Here is a 13,884-nt window from a genome sequence, read left to right as displayed (position 1 = left end):
TACATGGGAGGAGGTGTAGATCTCTGGTTGGATGGTTTGAGTCGGGTGAGGCTAGGCTCTTGGGTATAGACTTGGTCCAGGATGCATTAGATAAGGTGAAATTGATTCAAGAGTGGCTTCGCACGGCGCAATCTAGGCAGAAGAGTTATGCGGACAAGAAGGTCCGTGATGTATCTTTCATGGTTGGGGAGAAGGTTTTGCTGAAGGCATCACCCACGAAGGGTGTTATGAGGTTTGGGAAGAGGGGAAAGTTGAACCCCCGATTCATTGGGCCTTTTGAGGTGCTTCAGAGGATATGGGAGGTGTCTTATAAGCTTGCCGTGCCACCCAGCTTGTCGAGTGTGCATCCAGTGTTTCATGTTTCCATGCTCCAAAAGTATATTGGAGATTCGTCCCATGTTTTGGACTTCAACACGATTCAGTTGGATGGTGATATGACTTATGATGTGGAGCCGGTGGCCATTTTGGATCGGCAGGTTTGAAGGTTGAGGTCAAAGGATATAGCTTCAGTGAAGGAGCAGTGGAGAGGTCAGCCTGTGGAGGAGGCCACCTGGGAGACCGAGCGGGAGATGCGGAGCAAATATCTACGCCTATTCAAAACTCGATGTATGTTTCTAGACCCGTTCGAGGATGAACAATTGTTTAAGAGGGGGAGGATGTAACGACCCGGCCGGTCGTTTCGGGAGTTATAGCCCCGTTTCTCCCATTTCTGTTTTCTTTATGCTATTAAGTTATATTATGATATACCGGGTTAGTTGGTTCGGGTCCGGAGTGGTTTCGGAAGGGAATGAGATACTTAGTCTCTTATTTAGAACCTTAAATTGGAAAAGTCAGCTGGATGTTGACCTATATGTAAACGATCTCGGATTTGAATTCTAATGGTTCCTTTAGCTTCGTTAGATGATTTTGGACTTAGGAGTGCGTCCAAAATGTGATTTGGAGGTCCGGAGCGGAATTAGGCTTGAATTGGCTAAAGTTGAAAATTTGGCGATTTCGGTCGGTAGTGGAAAATTTGATATCGGGGTCGGAATGGAATTTAGGAAGTTGGAGTAGGTTCGTAGTGTCATTTGTGACATGTGTGCAAAATTTGAGGTCATTCGGACGTGGTTTGGTTGGTTTCGGCATCGGTTGCCCAATTTAGAAATTTAGAAGTTCTTAGGCTTGAATCTGAGGGTAATTTGGTGTTTTGATGTTGTTTTGAGTGATTCGAAGGTTCGACTAAGTTTGTATGTTGGTATATGACTTGTAGGTATTTTTGGTTGAGGTCCCGAGGGCGTCGGGGTGATTCCGAGGGTTAGCGGATTTGTCGAAGTTGAAAAATGCAACTGAAGCTGCTGTTTCTGCTATTTCCGCACATGCGGAAGGAAGAGTCGCAGGTGCAAGGTTGCTGGTGCATTTGGGGAAGCTGCAAATGCAAAAGTGGAAGGCCAAGGCTGGGAACGCAGGTGCGAAGGATTAGCTGCATCTGCGAGCCCGTAGGTGCGAGACCTGGGGCGCAGATACGGAAGGAAGGAAGAAGGCTGGCTTCGCAGATCCGGCGCACCACGCGCAGGTGCGGCAGGTTTGCCGCAGATGCGGAACCTGGGTGTTTAAGTGACTTGCGCAGGTTGGGACCGCAGGTGCGGTCGCGCGGGTGAGAGTAAAAGGCCGCAGGTGCGAGAAGCCTGGGCAGAAGGTACATATTGCACACTTTGCGAATTTTGGTGCATTCTTCATCATTTCTATTCGGTTTTGGAGCTTTTGGGAGAGATTTGAAGAGGGAATCAAGGGGCTTTTCATTGAGCTAAGTTACTTGAGCCCTAATACTTGTACATATGGTGATTTCCCATTGTTTAATCATGTAATTAGTAAAAATGAGGGGTTAGGGCTTGGGATTTTTTGAGAAGTAATTTAAGGATTTGAAGGACCAAACGATGTCAGATTTTGATGAATTTGGTATGATTAGACTCATGAGTGAATGGGCTTTCCAGTTTTATAAATTTTGTCGGATTTCGAGACGTGGGCCCGGGGGCCGAGTTTGAGTCAATTTCGGGTTTTGGTCTAATTTTGTAGTTTTTCTTGTGAAATTTATTCCATTAGTGTATATTGATGGTATTATGAATAGATTTGGAGCATTTGGAGGTCGAGTCTAGAGGCAAGAGCATTGCAGGGTAGAGATTTGACCGGGTTGAGGTAAGTAATGATTGTAAATCTAGTCTTGAGGGTATAAAACCCCGAATTTCGTATCATTCTACTATTTTGAGGTGACGCATATGCTAGGTGACAGGCGTGTGGGCATGCACCATTGGGGATTTGTGACTTGGTCCGTCCCGTAGCAACTGTAAAGTTGCATATTTTGTTGAAACTATATGATACTTATATATTTTAGAAAGAGTTTCTGTAAATTGGGCTGAATGTCATGTTTGGGCCTTGTGACAGTGCTGTTTGGACCATTTGGGGCCTTTTCTTACTATCCTCTCACTGTTTTCGATTGAAAATCTATACTCACTCATGGTTATACTTTTTTACTGCATAACTCAATTTTATGACTCTATTTTGATGCATATAAATGTTGTTTTGGATCGAATGCCCTGTTTTTACTGAAATGCCCGAGTGGCTTGAGAGGTTTATGACTAAGTGAGGCCGAGGGCCTGATTTGTGAGGATATTTGTGGGATCGGGCTGCACGCCGCAGCATGTTTGATATAGGTCGAGGGCCTAAGTGATTTATGCCATGATTTGGCTTGATATAGCGCTTGGGCTGAAGGAGCCCCTCCGGAGTTTGTACACACCCCCAGTGAGCGTAGGTACCTACTGAGTGCGAGTGCCGAGTGCTGACTGCTGAGTGACTGGGAGGCATGAGTGATTGTGAGGTATGCCCGAGTGGCAAGAGTGATTGTGAGGTATGCCCGAGTGGCCAGAGTGATTGTGAGGTTTGCCCGAGGGGCTGTATATGAGTGATGCTTTACCCGAAGGGCTGTTTATGATTTCATCATTTTGCTCACCTTTGCATTTTTTCTCTGTTTGAAAACTGTTGAAAAATATCCTTAAATGATTTTTTTACTGGAACTGAGGTTTAAACGAGATATTTTGATTCAAATCCTGACTTTAAAAGCATGAGGTATTTTACTGAGATTTCATGATATGAACGTTATATACTTTATTGCTCGTCATTACTGCTCAGTCTTTATTTATTGTTGTTACTTACTGAGTTGGCGTACTCACGTTACTCCCTACACCTTGTGTGCAGATCCAGGTGTAGCTGGACACGGTAGCGGTTGTTAATTATTCTGGTTACAGATTTTTCAGGAGATAGCAAGGTAGCTGTTTGGCGATCGCAGCCCCTGCTTTTCTCCCTCTTATCTTCCTCTAGTTGTATTTAGCTATTTTTCAGGCTGAGTTAGCCTTGATATTGTTAGACAAATTGTAGTAGATGCTCATGACTAGTGACACCTCATTGTCGGGCTTTTCTTTCCGCACTGTTGTTTTGATTTGAACTCCTTTACGAAGGTTTTTATGTTAAATGGCCTTGAAATTTATCCTTGAAATAAAAATATCGGTTTGTTTTGAAAATGAGTCGGCTTGCCTAGTTCCACGATAGGCGCCATCACGACAGGGTTAGTTTGGGTCGTGACAAATTAATACATATGTATGTCCAAGTTCACAAATCCTAAAATGAAAACATTTAATATAAAATGTATTAATCATGATTCGAAAAATAGTTACATAATTGCAAGATACTCCTTGCAGTTTATCTTCCAATGCCCTTTCTTCTTATAGTGAAAACATTCGGCATCATATACTGACTGCAAGATCAAATCTTCAAAAATCTCTTTTCCAAGCTTGTACCCCAACTTCTCATATTCTTCGATAAGAACAATCACGTGATTGACAAGGGGTCCAACTAGAGAGTTTTTAATGTCCAACTGTGTATCAACCGTCTTCTTAACATATTCAATGATTGCAGTTGGATCCATATTCTGATGTTTCCTCTGGAGTTCAGAACTCATAGAAGCGAGAATGATGCATTTAGTAGCAAGGCATTCTTCCAAGTGTTTCTGATAAACCTTGGTGCCTTGAACATCATTCTCTGGTGAGATTATCTTTGCAGGATTATCGATCACATCAATGAGCTTTTCATGCATGAGAACAATTCTCAAATTTCTATACCAGTCATTAAAGTTTGGTCCTACCAACTTGTTGGTCTCAAGTATTTCACGCCGTGATATAACAGACATATTGAGAAATCTAAAATATGGAAAAGAAAAGGCAATAATATAAGAACATACTTACATATATATCATAAAGACATGGACTTTTATCTAAATGATATTTCCACTAATTATTTTAAACTATTTACCCTCATTATAGTTTAAGAAATCTCTATTTCTTTTAGTGGAGTAAAGTAATCCTTTAACAATATGTATGAGCCCATTGGATGTCAAGTCGTTTCTCACGTATATTTTAAAGGTAGGTACTTTTACCAATTGTATCCCCATACAATATCCTTAAATAGCTCTATGTCAAATAGTCCCCTGGTAGTCAGGTTGATCCTATTGGCATAGTTGAGTTCAACCATCATGAAAGTAAAGAACTTATTAAATTTTATACTCCCCCGGGTAGTCCAAGCGTCTAGTGTAAAATTAAATAATTCTTCCAATCCATATATCTAATGCAATAAATAATTTTAACATATTCTCGAACTATAAGTCTCCTGGTTGTCAGGCCGCTCCTTATAAACAAGAAATAAATAAAATTATTTATTTTGATGGATAGCTTTACAATAAAATATCTTATATTTTATTATTTAAGAACTCAAATTTTAGTAAGAGGAAATTGTTACTAAAATAATTTTTAATAACATAAAGATCAAATCTTTTGTAGAATGTGAATTTAGTTCAAGTTGTCTACATGCTTAGTCCTAAATTAATTTACATCACATGTAATAAATAATTCAAAATTATATAATGAATAAGCACGTGACATAAAAACGAAATTCAACATCTTCTAACATGTTTATCTTATATGTCACATAAAATAATTCATGCTAGAACATTATTATTAATTTATATCTCATAAACTAATAATAATTAAAATAATTGTACAATCTAATAACCTATTATAGATTACCGTCGTATCTTGTACGAAATTTCAAATTCAAGTTACGAACTATCTCAATAGTTTAACTTATATGAATATATATTTTATTCACAATAAAATAATTTAACTTATATGAATATATATTTTATTCACAATAAAATAATATCAATCCATATGCATTCAAACAATTTGACTATTGCACAAGACACATGTATTATGGTTTGAACTCTTCAAATATAATCTAAAAATATTTCGTAATAATATTTTAGACACAATAAACCACGGCTCTGATACCACTGTGGGATTGCGTAGAGGTGTTCAAAACACGCAGCGGAAGACAATAACAATCCTAGGCAGAACTTTTCGTGTTTAAAATTTATTTATATGTCAAAGATCGGATCTAAAACGTACCTGGTGAAGAGAGTCTCGTTTTAAATTTCTTCGATAGTGCGAAAACTCTATGCGTATCCACATCGAGACTGGTCATTGCTATCAACTCTTTGATCAATGAAATCCCGCGAACAAATTGAATGAAAATATTGTGTTAAAATTTTTCTCAAAAATCTCAACTCAAAGGTAGAAGAACAAGAAATAATTTTCTTGTACTGGTATTTTTTATCTTGGCTTTGTATTGCACTATTACTTTCTCAAAGCAATTTTCTTCTCAAGAATAACTCTCTTGGTTTTTACATGACTTTACAATATGTATAAGATCTATATCTCCCTAATTCTTAATTAGGACTCACACATATATATACACATAATTTCTTTTGGAAAATACAAATCACATGCCTTATGGTAAATATTTAAAAAATATGTAACTCATTTATGGAATTCAATTCTAAATTGAATTCTACAACTTAGTCAACATTTTAAAATAAAAACATGTAACTCATTTATGGAATTCAATTCTAAATTGAATTCTACAAATTAATCAACATTTTAAAATAAAAACATGTAACTCATTTATGGAATTCAATTCTAAATTGAATTCTACAACTTAGTCAACATTTTAAAATAAAAACATGTAACTCATTTATGGAATTCAATTCTAAATTGAATTCTACAATTTAGCCATACTTTTAAAATAAAAACATGTAACTCATTTATGGAATTCATAAACACAAATAGTAATTATAATTATTCATATACACAAATATTAATTATAATTACCAAGTACATATATATATATATATCAACCAAGAGATGTAATTTAATTTTCTTATTTAAAATAGAAAACTTCAACTTGTCCACAATATTAATTATATCCTCTGTGCTAGCAAAGAATATAATAATATTTCATTTGGACTAATAACTAAATTTATTTGACTAATTAAATTCTTTAATTTAATTATCAAATAATAAAGTAATTAATCCTTTAGCAAAGATCAGAACACTCGTTAGTGTGCGACCCCATAGGTTCAATACTAAACCGGTAGTAAATTGATCACATCAATATACTAATCAAGGGTGGCGTCTAGTAACACTCCTTAACGACCGGATAACATGAAGTATACAATTTGCTCTCAAGAACCAATAGAAGAATAATGTAGTAATTCCTTCTATCCTTATAGTTCTGGGTCACCCTAGGATATGGTTCAACTGTCAAATCCTAATAGGCGACTGACTATGTGTTCATATCAAAAATAGTCAACCATTGAATGACCTAAGAAACTTTTTTCTTCTTTCATTCAATCGCCCTGGTCAAGGTCTTAATTTGGTCGGTTATAATTTATGACAACATGGAGCTTAAACTCATTACCAAGAGTTGACAGATTCCATCTTGATCCTTTCACCTATCGCCCTAGGGCCATAGGTGTCTAGTATCAAAGCACAATAAATAACTTGTCAATTACTATGATGATCTTAGGTTAAAGGAAACTGTTACATCACATTCTTCAAGAGAATATCATATTGACAATTTATGGTAATTCTAACCATTAGGAATTATCCAATGAATCAGTTCAGTGATCATATCTCTATATGTATCATCTATTTATGTTATTTAGTTAATGGCATTAACTAATCTTTATCCCATAAAGACGATCACATAAATATTGATCTAACCGGATTACTAATGTCCAAATTAATAATCATACGGTCAAGAACAAAATTTAGGTTAAATTGTAAGAGACTTTACTCTCATTATCATGATTCCATTATGATGACAAGTATCAAAATTTAATCAAGGACCTTATTAAATTAATCAAGCAATTAATAATAATTATGATAAATGAATATCAAATGCCATATATATTTTTATATCAAATAACATTCTTTAAGATATGTTCATGTCATCAACTATGAGATTGGATCCAAGGTATATCTAATATATCCCTAACATGTTTGTGGATGATAACTCTATTTTTACTTATTTGAATCGTATTTGGAAGATTTAATTGTTGTATCTATGTTTACTTGTTCTTGTAATCAAGAGAGGCATAACTTGTGATATATTTGCACTATATTGTTGGTTGAGTTCATAGATTCTTCTAAGTAATCGAAAGAGGCTAGTTGAATACTTGATTAAACCTAATTAGGAGGATAATCAAAATAGGTTCTCCTAAAGACCAATCCATTACGAATTCTTGTGTATCTTCACCGAGCTTAAATTGGTTCATACTGTGAGGTTGAGACTTAATCGAGAGAGGAGTTTCTACTAAACAATTGTACTGATAATTAAGTGAATTCAAGAGACTCGCTTGAACATTAGAAGTGAATTATCTAGAGTTAGATCCCGAACAATTATCTTGCACCTATCCTATCAACACATATTTTTTCCCATTGATAACTCTCTTGCTTACCTTTATTGCGATTGTCATTAGTCAATAGCTGTAGATTTTAGAGTATTAATTGTATAAATCCCATTGTTGATATTCCTGGATAGTAATCTAGCTACAAACTACGAGAACATTGTTTAAATCCAATCCTCGTGGACACGATATTATACTATACTATCTTTGACTAGCGAGCATAATTTAAGCGTGTGTTTTGCGCTCGTCAAATTTTGGTGTCGTTGCCAGTGATTGGCAATCAATAGTGTTTGAAATAGTTTGTAGTGCTAATTCAGGAATTTATTTTTATTTTTTACTTTTATTTTGTTCTTCACGGGTTTCTCCTCCGTGTGCAGGGCAACAGGTTATGTCCATAGTGTATGACACGATCTTCTTATAAAGAAGTAATACCTTACAATCTAGAATTAGAAAAACACTTGCGGAAACTGAGGAAGAAGAAAGAGTTCAGCGTAAGGTTCTTGGGCCAACCTTCAACCAAAAAACACATGGCTAATAACGATGACAATGAGGTAGAGGCAGCTGCAAGGATAGCTACTGAGGCAGCCCATAGAGCTGCTGAAGAAACTGTCGAAGACAATAGGGGTCGAAGATTCAATCTAAATAGACCCTTGATTGAAGACCAGTGCGAGAATGAGGTACCAAGGCTTGGTAGATCATTGGGTGACTATGCCAGACCAGTCTACAATCAAGGATTGTCAAGTGTTAGACCACCTCCAATTGCAGCTAATAATTTTGAGATGAAGCAAGGTTTGCTTCAAACCATCCAAAATAACTGCGTTTTCAGAGGGAAGATGAACAAAGATACAAACAAGTATCTGATAGACTTCGAGGAGATTATGAACACCTTTCAATACGATGGGGTTTCACAAGATACAGTGTATTTAAGGGCATTCCCCTTTCACTTAAAGATGATGGAAAGCAGTGGCTTCAAAGCTTGCCAAATGGATTGTAACGACCAGGCCGGTCATTTTGAGTACTACAACCCCGCTTCCCCATTTACTTCTCAAATTGTACTTCACAATTGTTGTGTGAATTTCCGGGGTAATTGGTTCGGGTCCAGTGAGGTTTTGGAATGAATTGGAACACTTAGTTCCAAGATTTAAAGCTTTAGTTAAAATAGTGACCGGATGCGTACTTATGTGTAAATGACCTCGAATTTGAATTTTGATGAATCCAATAGCTCCGTATGGTGATTTTGGACTTAGGAGCGTGTCCGAAAAATTATTTGGAGGTCCGTAGTGGAATTTGGCTTGAATTGCCGAAAGTTAAATTTTTGAGAAGTTTGACCAGGGGGTTTACTTTTTGATATCGAGGTCGGAATTTGATTTTGAAAATTGCAATAGGTCCATAATGTGAAATGTGACTTGTGCACAAAATTTGAAGTCATTCCGGATTGATTTTATGTGTTTCGGCACAAGATGTAGAATTTGAAAGTTCAAAGTTTGTTGATTTTGAATTGAGGAGTAATTCGTCGTTTTGATGTTGTTAAGTGTGATTTGAGGCCTCGATTAGGTCTGTGTTATGTTATGGGACTTGTTGATACAATTGGTTGAGGTCCTGGGGGCCTCGGGTGAGTTTCAGAAGGTTAACATATCAAATTTGGACTTAAGGAAATGCTGGAACTGCTGCCTACTGGTGTGATCGCACCTGCAAAGATTTTGATCGCAGGTGCGAAGCTGCATGTGCGTGAAATAAGCCGCAGAAGCGGCCAAGAGTGGGACTGGGCAGTGCTCATAGGTGCGAGGAATTTGCCGCATCTGTGAGGCCGCAGGTGCGAAGGTGTTGCGCAGATACGGACTGGGGCTGGCCTGGGGCGAACGCAGGTGCGAAGGGTTTGAGCATCTGCGAGCCAGTAAATGCGAGAAGGGCATCGCAGATGCGAGGTTTTGAAAGGTTGGCATTATCCGCAGGCGCGCCATTTGTTCCGCAAATGCGGATGCACATGTGCGAGCCCAGACACCGCAGGTGCGGAAATGCCTGGGCAGTGTTTAAAACAAGGGTTCAGAGATTTTTACTCATTTTGGACATTTTGGAGCTCGGTTTGGGCGATTTTGGAGAGGAAATTTTTCACACAACTTGGGGTAAGTATTCTTAACTCCCTTGTGATTATATTCCATGAATTTATTTTCATTTTTGGTGTAAGATTATTGAATCTTCAAGAGAAATAGAAGGAAATTTCTATAATGTCACAAAATGAATTTTTCAAGTTTGAATACCGATTTGGAGTCGGATTTGAGTGAAATTAGTATGTTGAACTTGTAATTGGATGGGTTGTCGTATTTTGTGAGTTTTGTCAGATTTCGAGACATGGGCCCCACGGGTGATTTTTGGAGCGTAATTTCGGATTTTATGGAAAATATTAGTGTTTTGATATGGAATTAATTCTTATAAATTGTGTGGAGTGATTCAAATTATTGTGACTAGATTCGAGCTGTTTGGAAGTTGATACGCGTAGAATGGAATTTTTGGAGCATTGCTTAGCTTGCTCGACATTGGATTTGGCATGTTCGAGGTAAGTAACTCTTCTAATCTCGGAGTTGAGGGTATGAACTCTGAATATATGTATTTCGTGAATTGTTGGGAGGTGACGCATATGCTAGGTGACAGGCGTGTGGGCGTGCACTATAGAAATTGTGACATAATTATTTCTGTGGAATTTTGTAGTTAAATGATCTTGGCATTTTCCATGCGTTTTATGAGTTAGAGAAATTAAGCTGAAAAGCATATTAAAAATCATGTTGAGGCTATGTGCCAGTATTATTGGGACCCACAGAGGTCATATTGCTGTGAATTATTTATTTAAATTGAAAATTCATAGTTAGTCATATTCATTTCATTGCATATCATATCTCAGTTTCTGTTGTTATATATTGATACATCATATCATCATTTTGGGGCTATTTTCCATGACATTGTGAGCCCAAGAGACTGGAGAGATTGATGACTAAGTGAGGCCGAGGGCCTGATTTGTGAGGATATTTATGCGATCGGGCTGCACGCCGCAGCATGTTGCATATTAATAGGATCGGGCTGCACGCTGCAGCATGTTTGATATCGGTCGAAGGCCTGATTGTGAGGATGAGTGTGGATCGGGGCTGCCCGCCTACAACATACTTTATTATTATAGCACGTGAGTTGTCCGTGCAGATTATAGCGCTTGGGCTGAAGGAATCCCTCCTGAGTCTGTACACACCCCCACTGAGCGCAGGTACCTACTGAGTGTGAGTGCCGAGTGCCAAGTGTTGAGTGACTGGGAGGCATGAGTGATTGTGAGGTATGCCCGAGTGGCAAGAGTGATTATGAGGTATGCCCGAGTGGCAAGAGAGATTGTGAGGTATGCCCGAGTGGCAAGAGTGATTGTGAGGTATGCCCGAGTGGCACGAGTGACTGTGAGGTTTGCCCGATGGGCTGTATATGAGTGATGTTCTGCCCGAGGGGCTGTTTATGATTTTATCACTGAGTGGCATCGCATTGTCATGCACACATGACATGCATGCATAGAGATGTATGTTTCCTCATGTTATACAACATCACATCATTCATGATTTCTCACACATTTTGACATATGGGCATAGTGATGCATTTGTTTTACACGGGTTATCCGGAAGGAAAATGAAATATTTTATTTATTATTGAAAAGATTTTTGGAGAAATTTATTGTTTTCAAACTATTCATATTATTGGCAACTTCGGCAAACGATTTGGGTTTTCACTGATGTATTTGAAAGAAAGAACTACTATTTTTGAAATCATTATTTGGATGAGTATTTTATCCCTGAGCTACTTCTAGTATTATTTGCTTTATGTTGTTATGGATAGTTGTGGACTATTAGTTTTGGACCCGACCTTGGTAGAAGCTCGTCACTACTTTCAACCTACGGCTAGGTTTGTTACTTACTCAGTACATGGGGTTGGTTGTACTGATACTACACTTCTGCATATTGCGTGCATATGTTGGCGGTTGTTGTTGCTGTGCTCGATGGTTGCGGGACTTGAAGATGTACCTGTGTTCCTGCTGTAGCTGTCCCTTGTTCAGGGTAGACTTAGATTTTATAAAAGCTCTGTTTATGTACTATTCAAACAGACTATGTATTTATTTCATTTCCGCTTTGTATACTCTATTCTTAGAAGCTCATGATTTGTACTACCAGTTCTTGGGTATTGTACAAGATTAAGACCTTTATTCACTTAAATTGCTTTAATAATTCTTATTGAAATTGGATAGTTGGTAATTGGCTTACCTAACGAGTTGGGTTAGGTACCATGATGACTTGTTGGATTTTGGGTCGTGACAAGGTGGTATCAGAGCTCTAGGTTCATAGGTTCTACAAGTCATGAGCAAGTGTCTAGTAGAGTCTTGCGGATCGGTATGATGACGTCTATACTTATCTTCGAGAGGCTACATGGCATTTAGGATATATACTTCCCATCTTTCTTTCCTTATCATGCGATATTGATTCGGCTTGAAATATAACTCTTTGAATTCCTTCCACGTATTCGTATGCGCACATGAGCGCTCGGTATCAGCTGTGTATCGTCGGCTTGTGATTTCATGGATGATTTGCGAGATGTGTATTCTATGTTTTGGTGATGGGCCAATCTGGAGGACTTGATGCCAGTCTTAGACCGCAGCTTAGGCTTGGTAGCTTCAGTTGTAACCTGTACATTTTGACTCATATATCCGGTAATATCCCTATGAGTAGAAGTTGTGGCTCGATGAGCGGCAGAATGGCTTTGTGATGAGTATGATGTAAATGCGGGATGTGTTAAGACGATTTGAATATGATGAGAAGTGTTCCCTTGAAATGTAAAGGAAAGGCCATTGGGTGCTTGATTTTCGAATTGATGTGGCGTACAGTCTCCAGTATGAATGTTTTGAAGGATCTTTCACATTGTTAAATGTTGGGGTAAAACTAAATTCTCACATCTGGTTAATGAGTTTGGACTCAGATAGGCTAAGTGATTGCATAGTAATTGTGACTGCGAAAGGGTATAACAAGATACCAGATTGAGGCTAAGCAGGTGGATTATCCCCTGCGGAGTAATCTACGTAGGAGTATTCCTTATGATGTGAGTAGAGAGTTTCTTTTCTGCCAACGGGGTGTATGGGTAAAGATTTGAATCTAAATCTGATTGAGAAAGTTGACTTGTGTGTTAAGAGGATGAATACGAGCTTAGCGGATGATTGAGGTATGTTTATGGTTGGCGTTATATGAACTTGGGAAGAAGTTTCGTTGGACTCACTGTAGTATCATGGCAGTAATACGGTAATGGTGTTGTGATTTATTGAATGAAATGATTTATGGCTTTGAGCCAAGTGGGGGAGCCTGCTGCAGACGGCTTAATTTCATGGTTATATATTAAATTTTAGTTTTGGTTTGAGGCATACTTGTGGGTTAGCTATGACTTGCAGAAGTTGAGATCGAGGATGACTCGAATAAGAAAATTCCTGGTTAAAGATTATATTGCACGTATGAGTAAATGAAATTCGCGGGATGAGTGAGTTATTATTGGTAAATGATGTAGTGCGCACGGAGTATGAATTTGATATGTGGTGTTAAAGTAGAGTTACTTCTTTGAGTGTTGTTGTGCTAATGGGGCACATGTCTTTTGGCCCATTTGGGCGGTGCAATTAGATTTGAGCAAAGTAGGCGACTCCCGAGAAAATTCCAGTGGGTTTGAGAATTATATATAGCAATTGAGAATGTTTCCGGACTTGTGTATGGATAAAATCCGAGATTTGCATTTGATGGTGCCTGGACTTGCGGAAATTCTATATGACTATGGATTCTACATTTTTGTATGGGGAAGGTAAGAAGAACAATTTCAAATTCACATAAGGTATTCTTAGAGTGAGTGTTATAGTTGTGGTATTTTTGAAGGTGCTTAAGAAGAATATAGTTGCTTATGGGACGTAGGGCGTTGTGGTTCTATGCTAAGGTTTGTAGGGTGAGTTGTGGTTAAAGATCGTGGTATTTTAGCAAGAAGAAGTATCAATCTGAAGACAAATT

Source organism: Nicotiana tabacum, chromosome 19, assembly GCF_000715075.1.
Source record: "Nicotiana tabacum cultivar K326 chromosome 19, ASM71507v2, whole genome shotgun sequence".
NCBI classification, from domain to species: domain Eukaryota; kingdom Viridiplantae; phylum Streptophyta; class Magnoliopsida; order Solanales; family Solanaceae; genus Nicotiana; species Nicotiana tabacum.
This window is presented reverse-complemented; position numbering follows the sequence as displayed.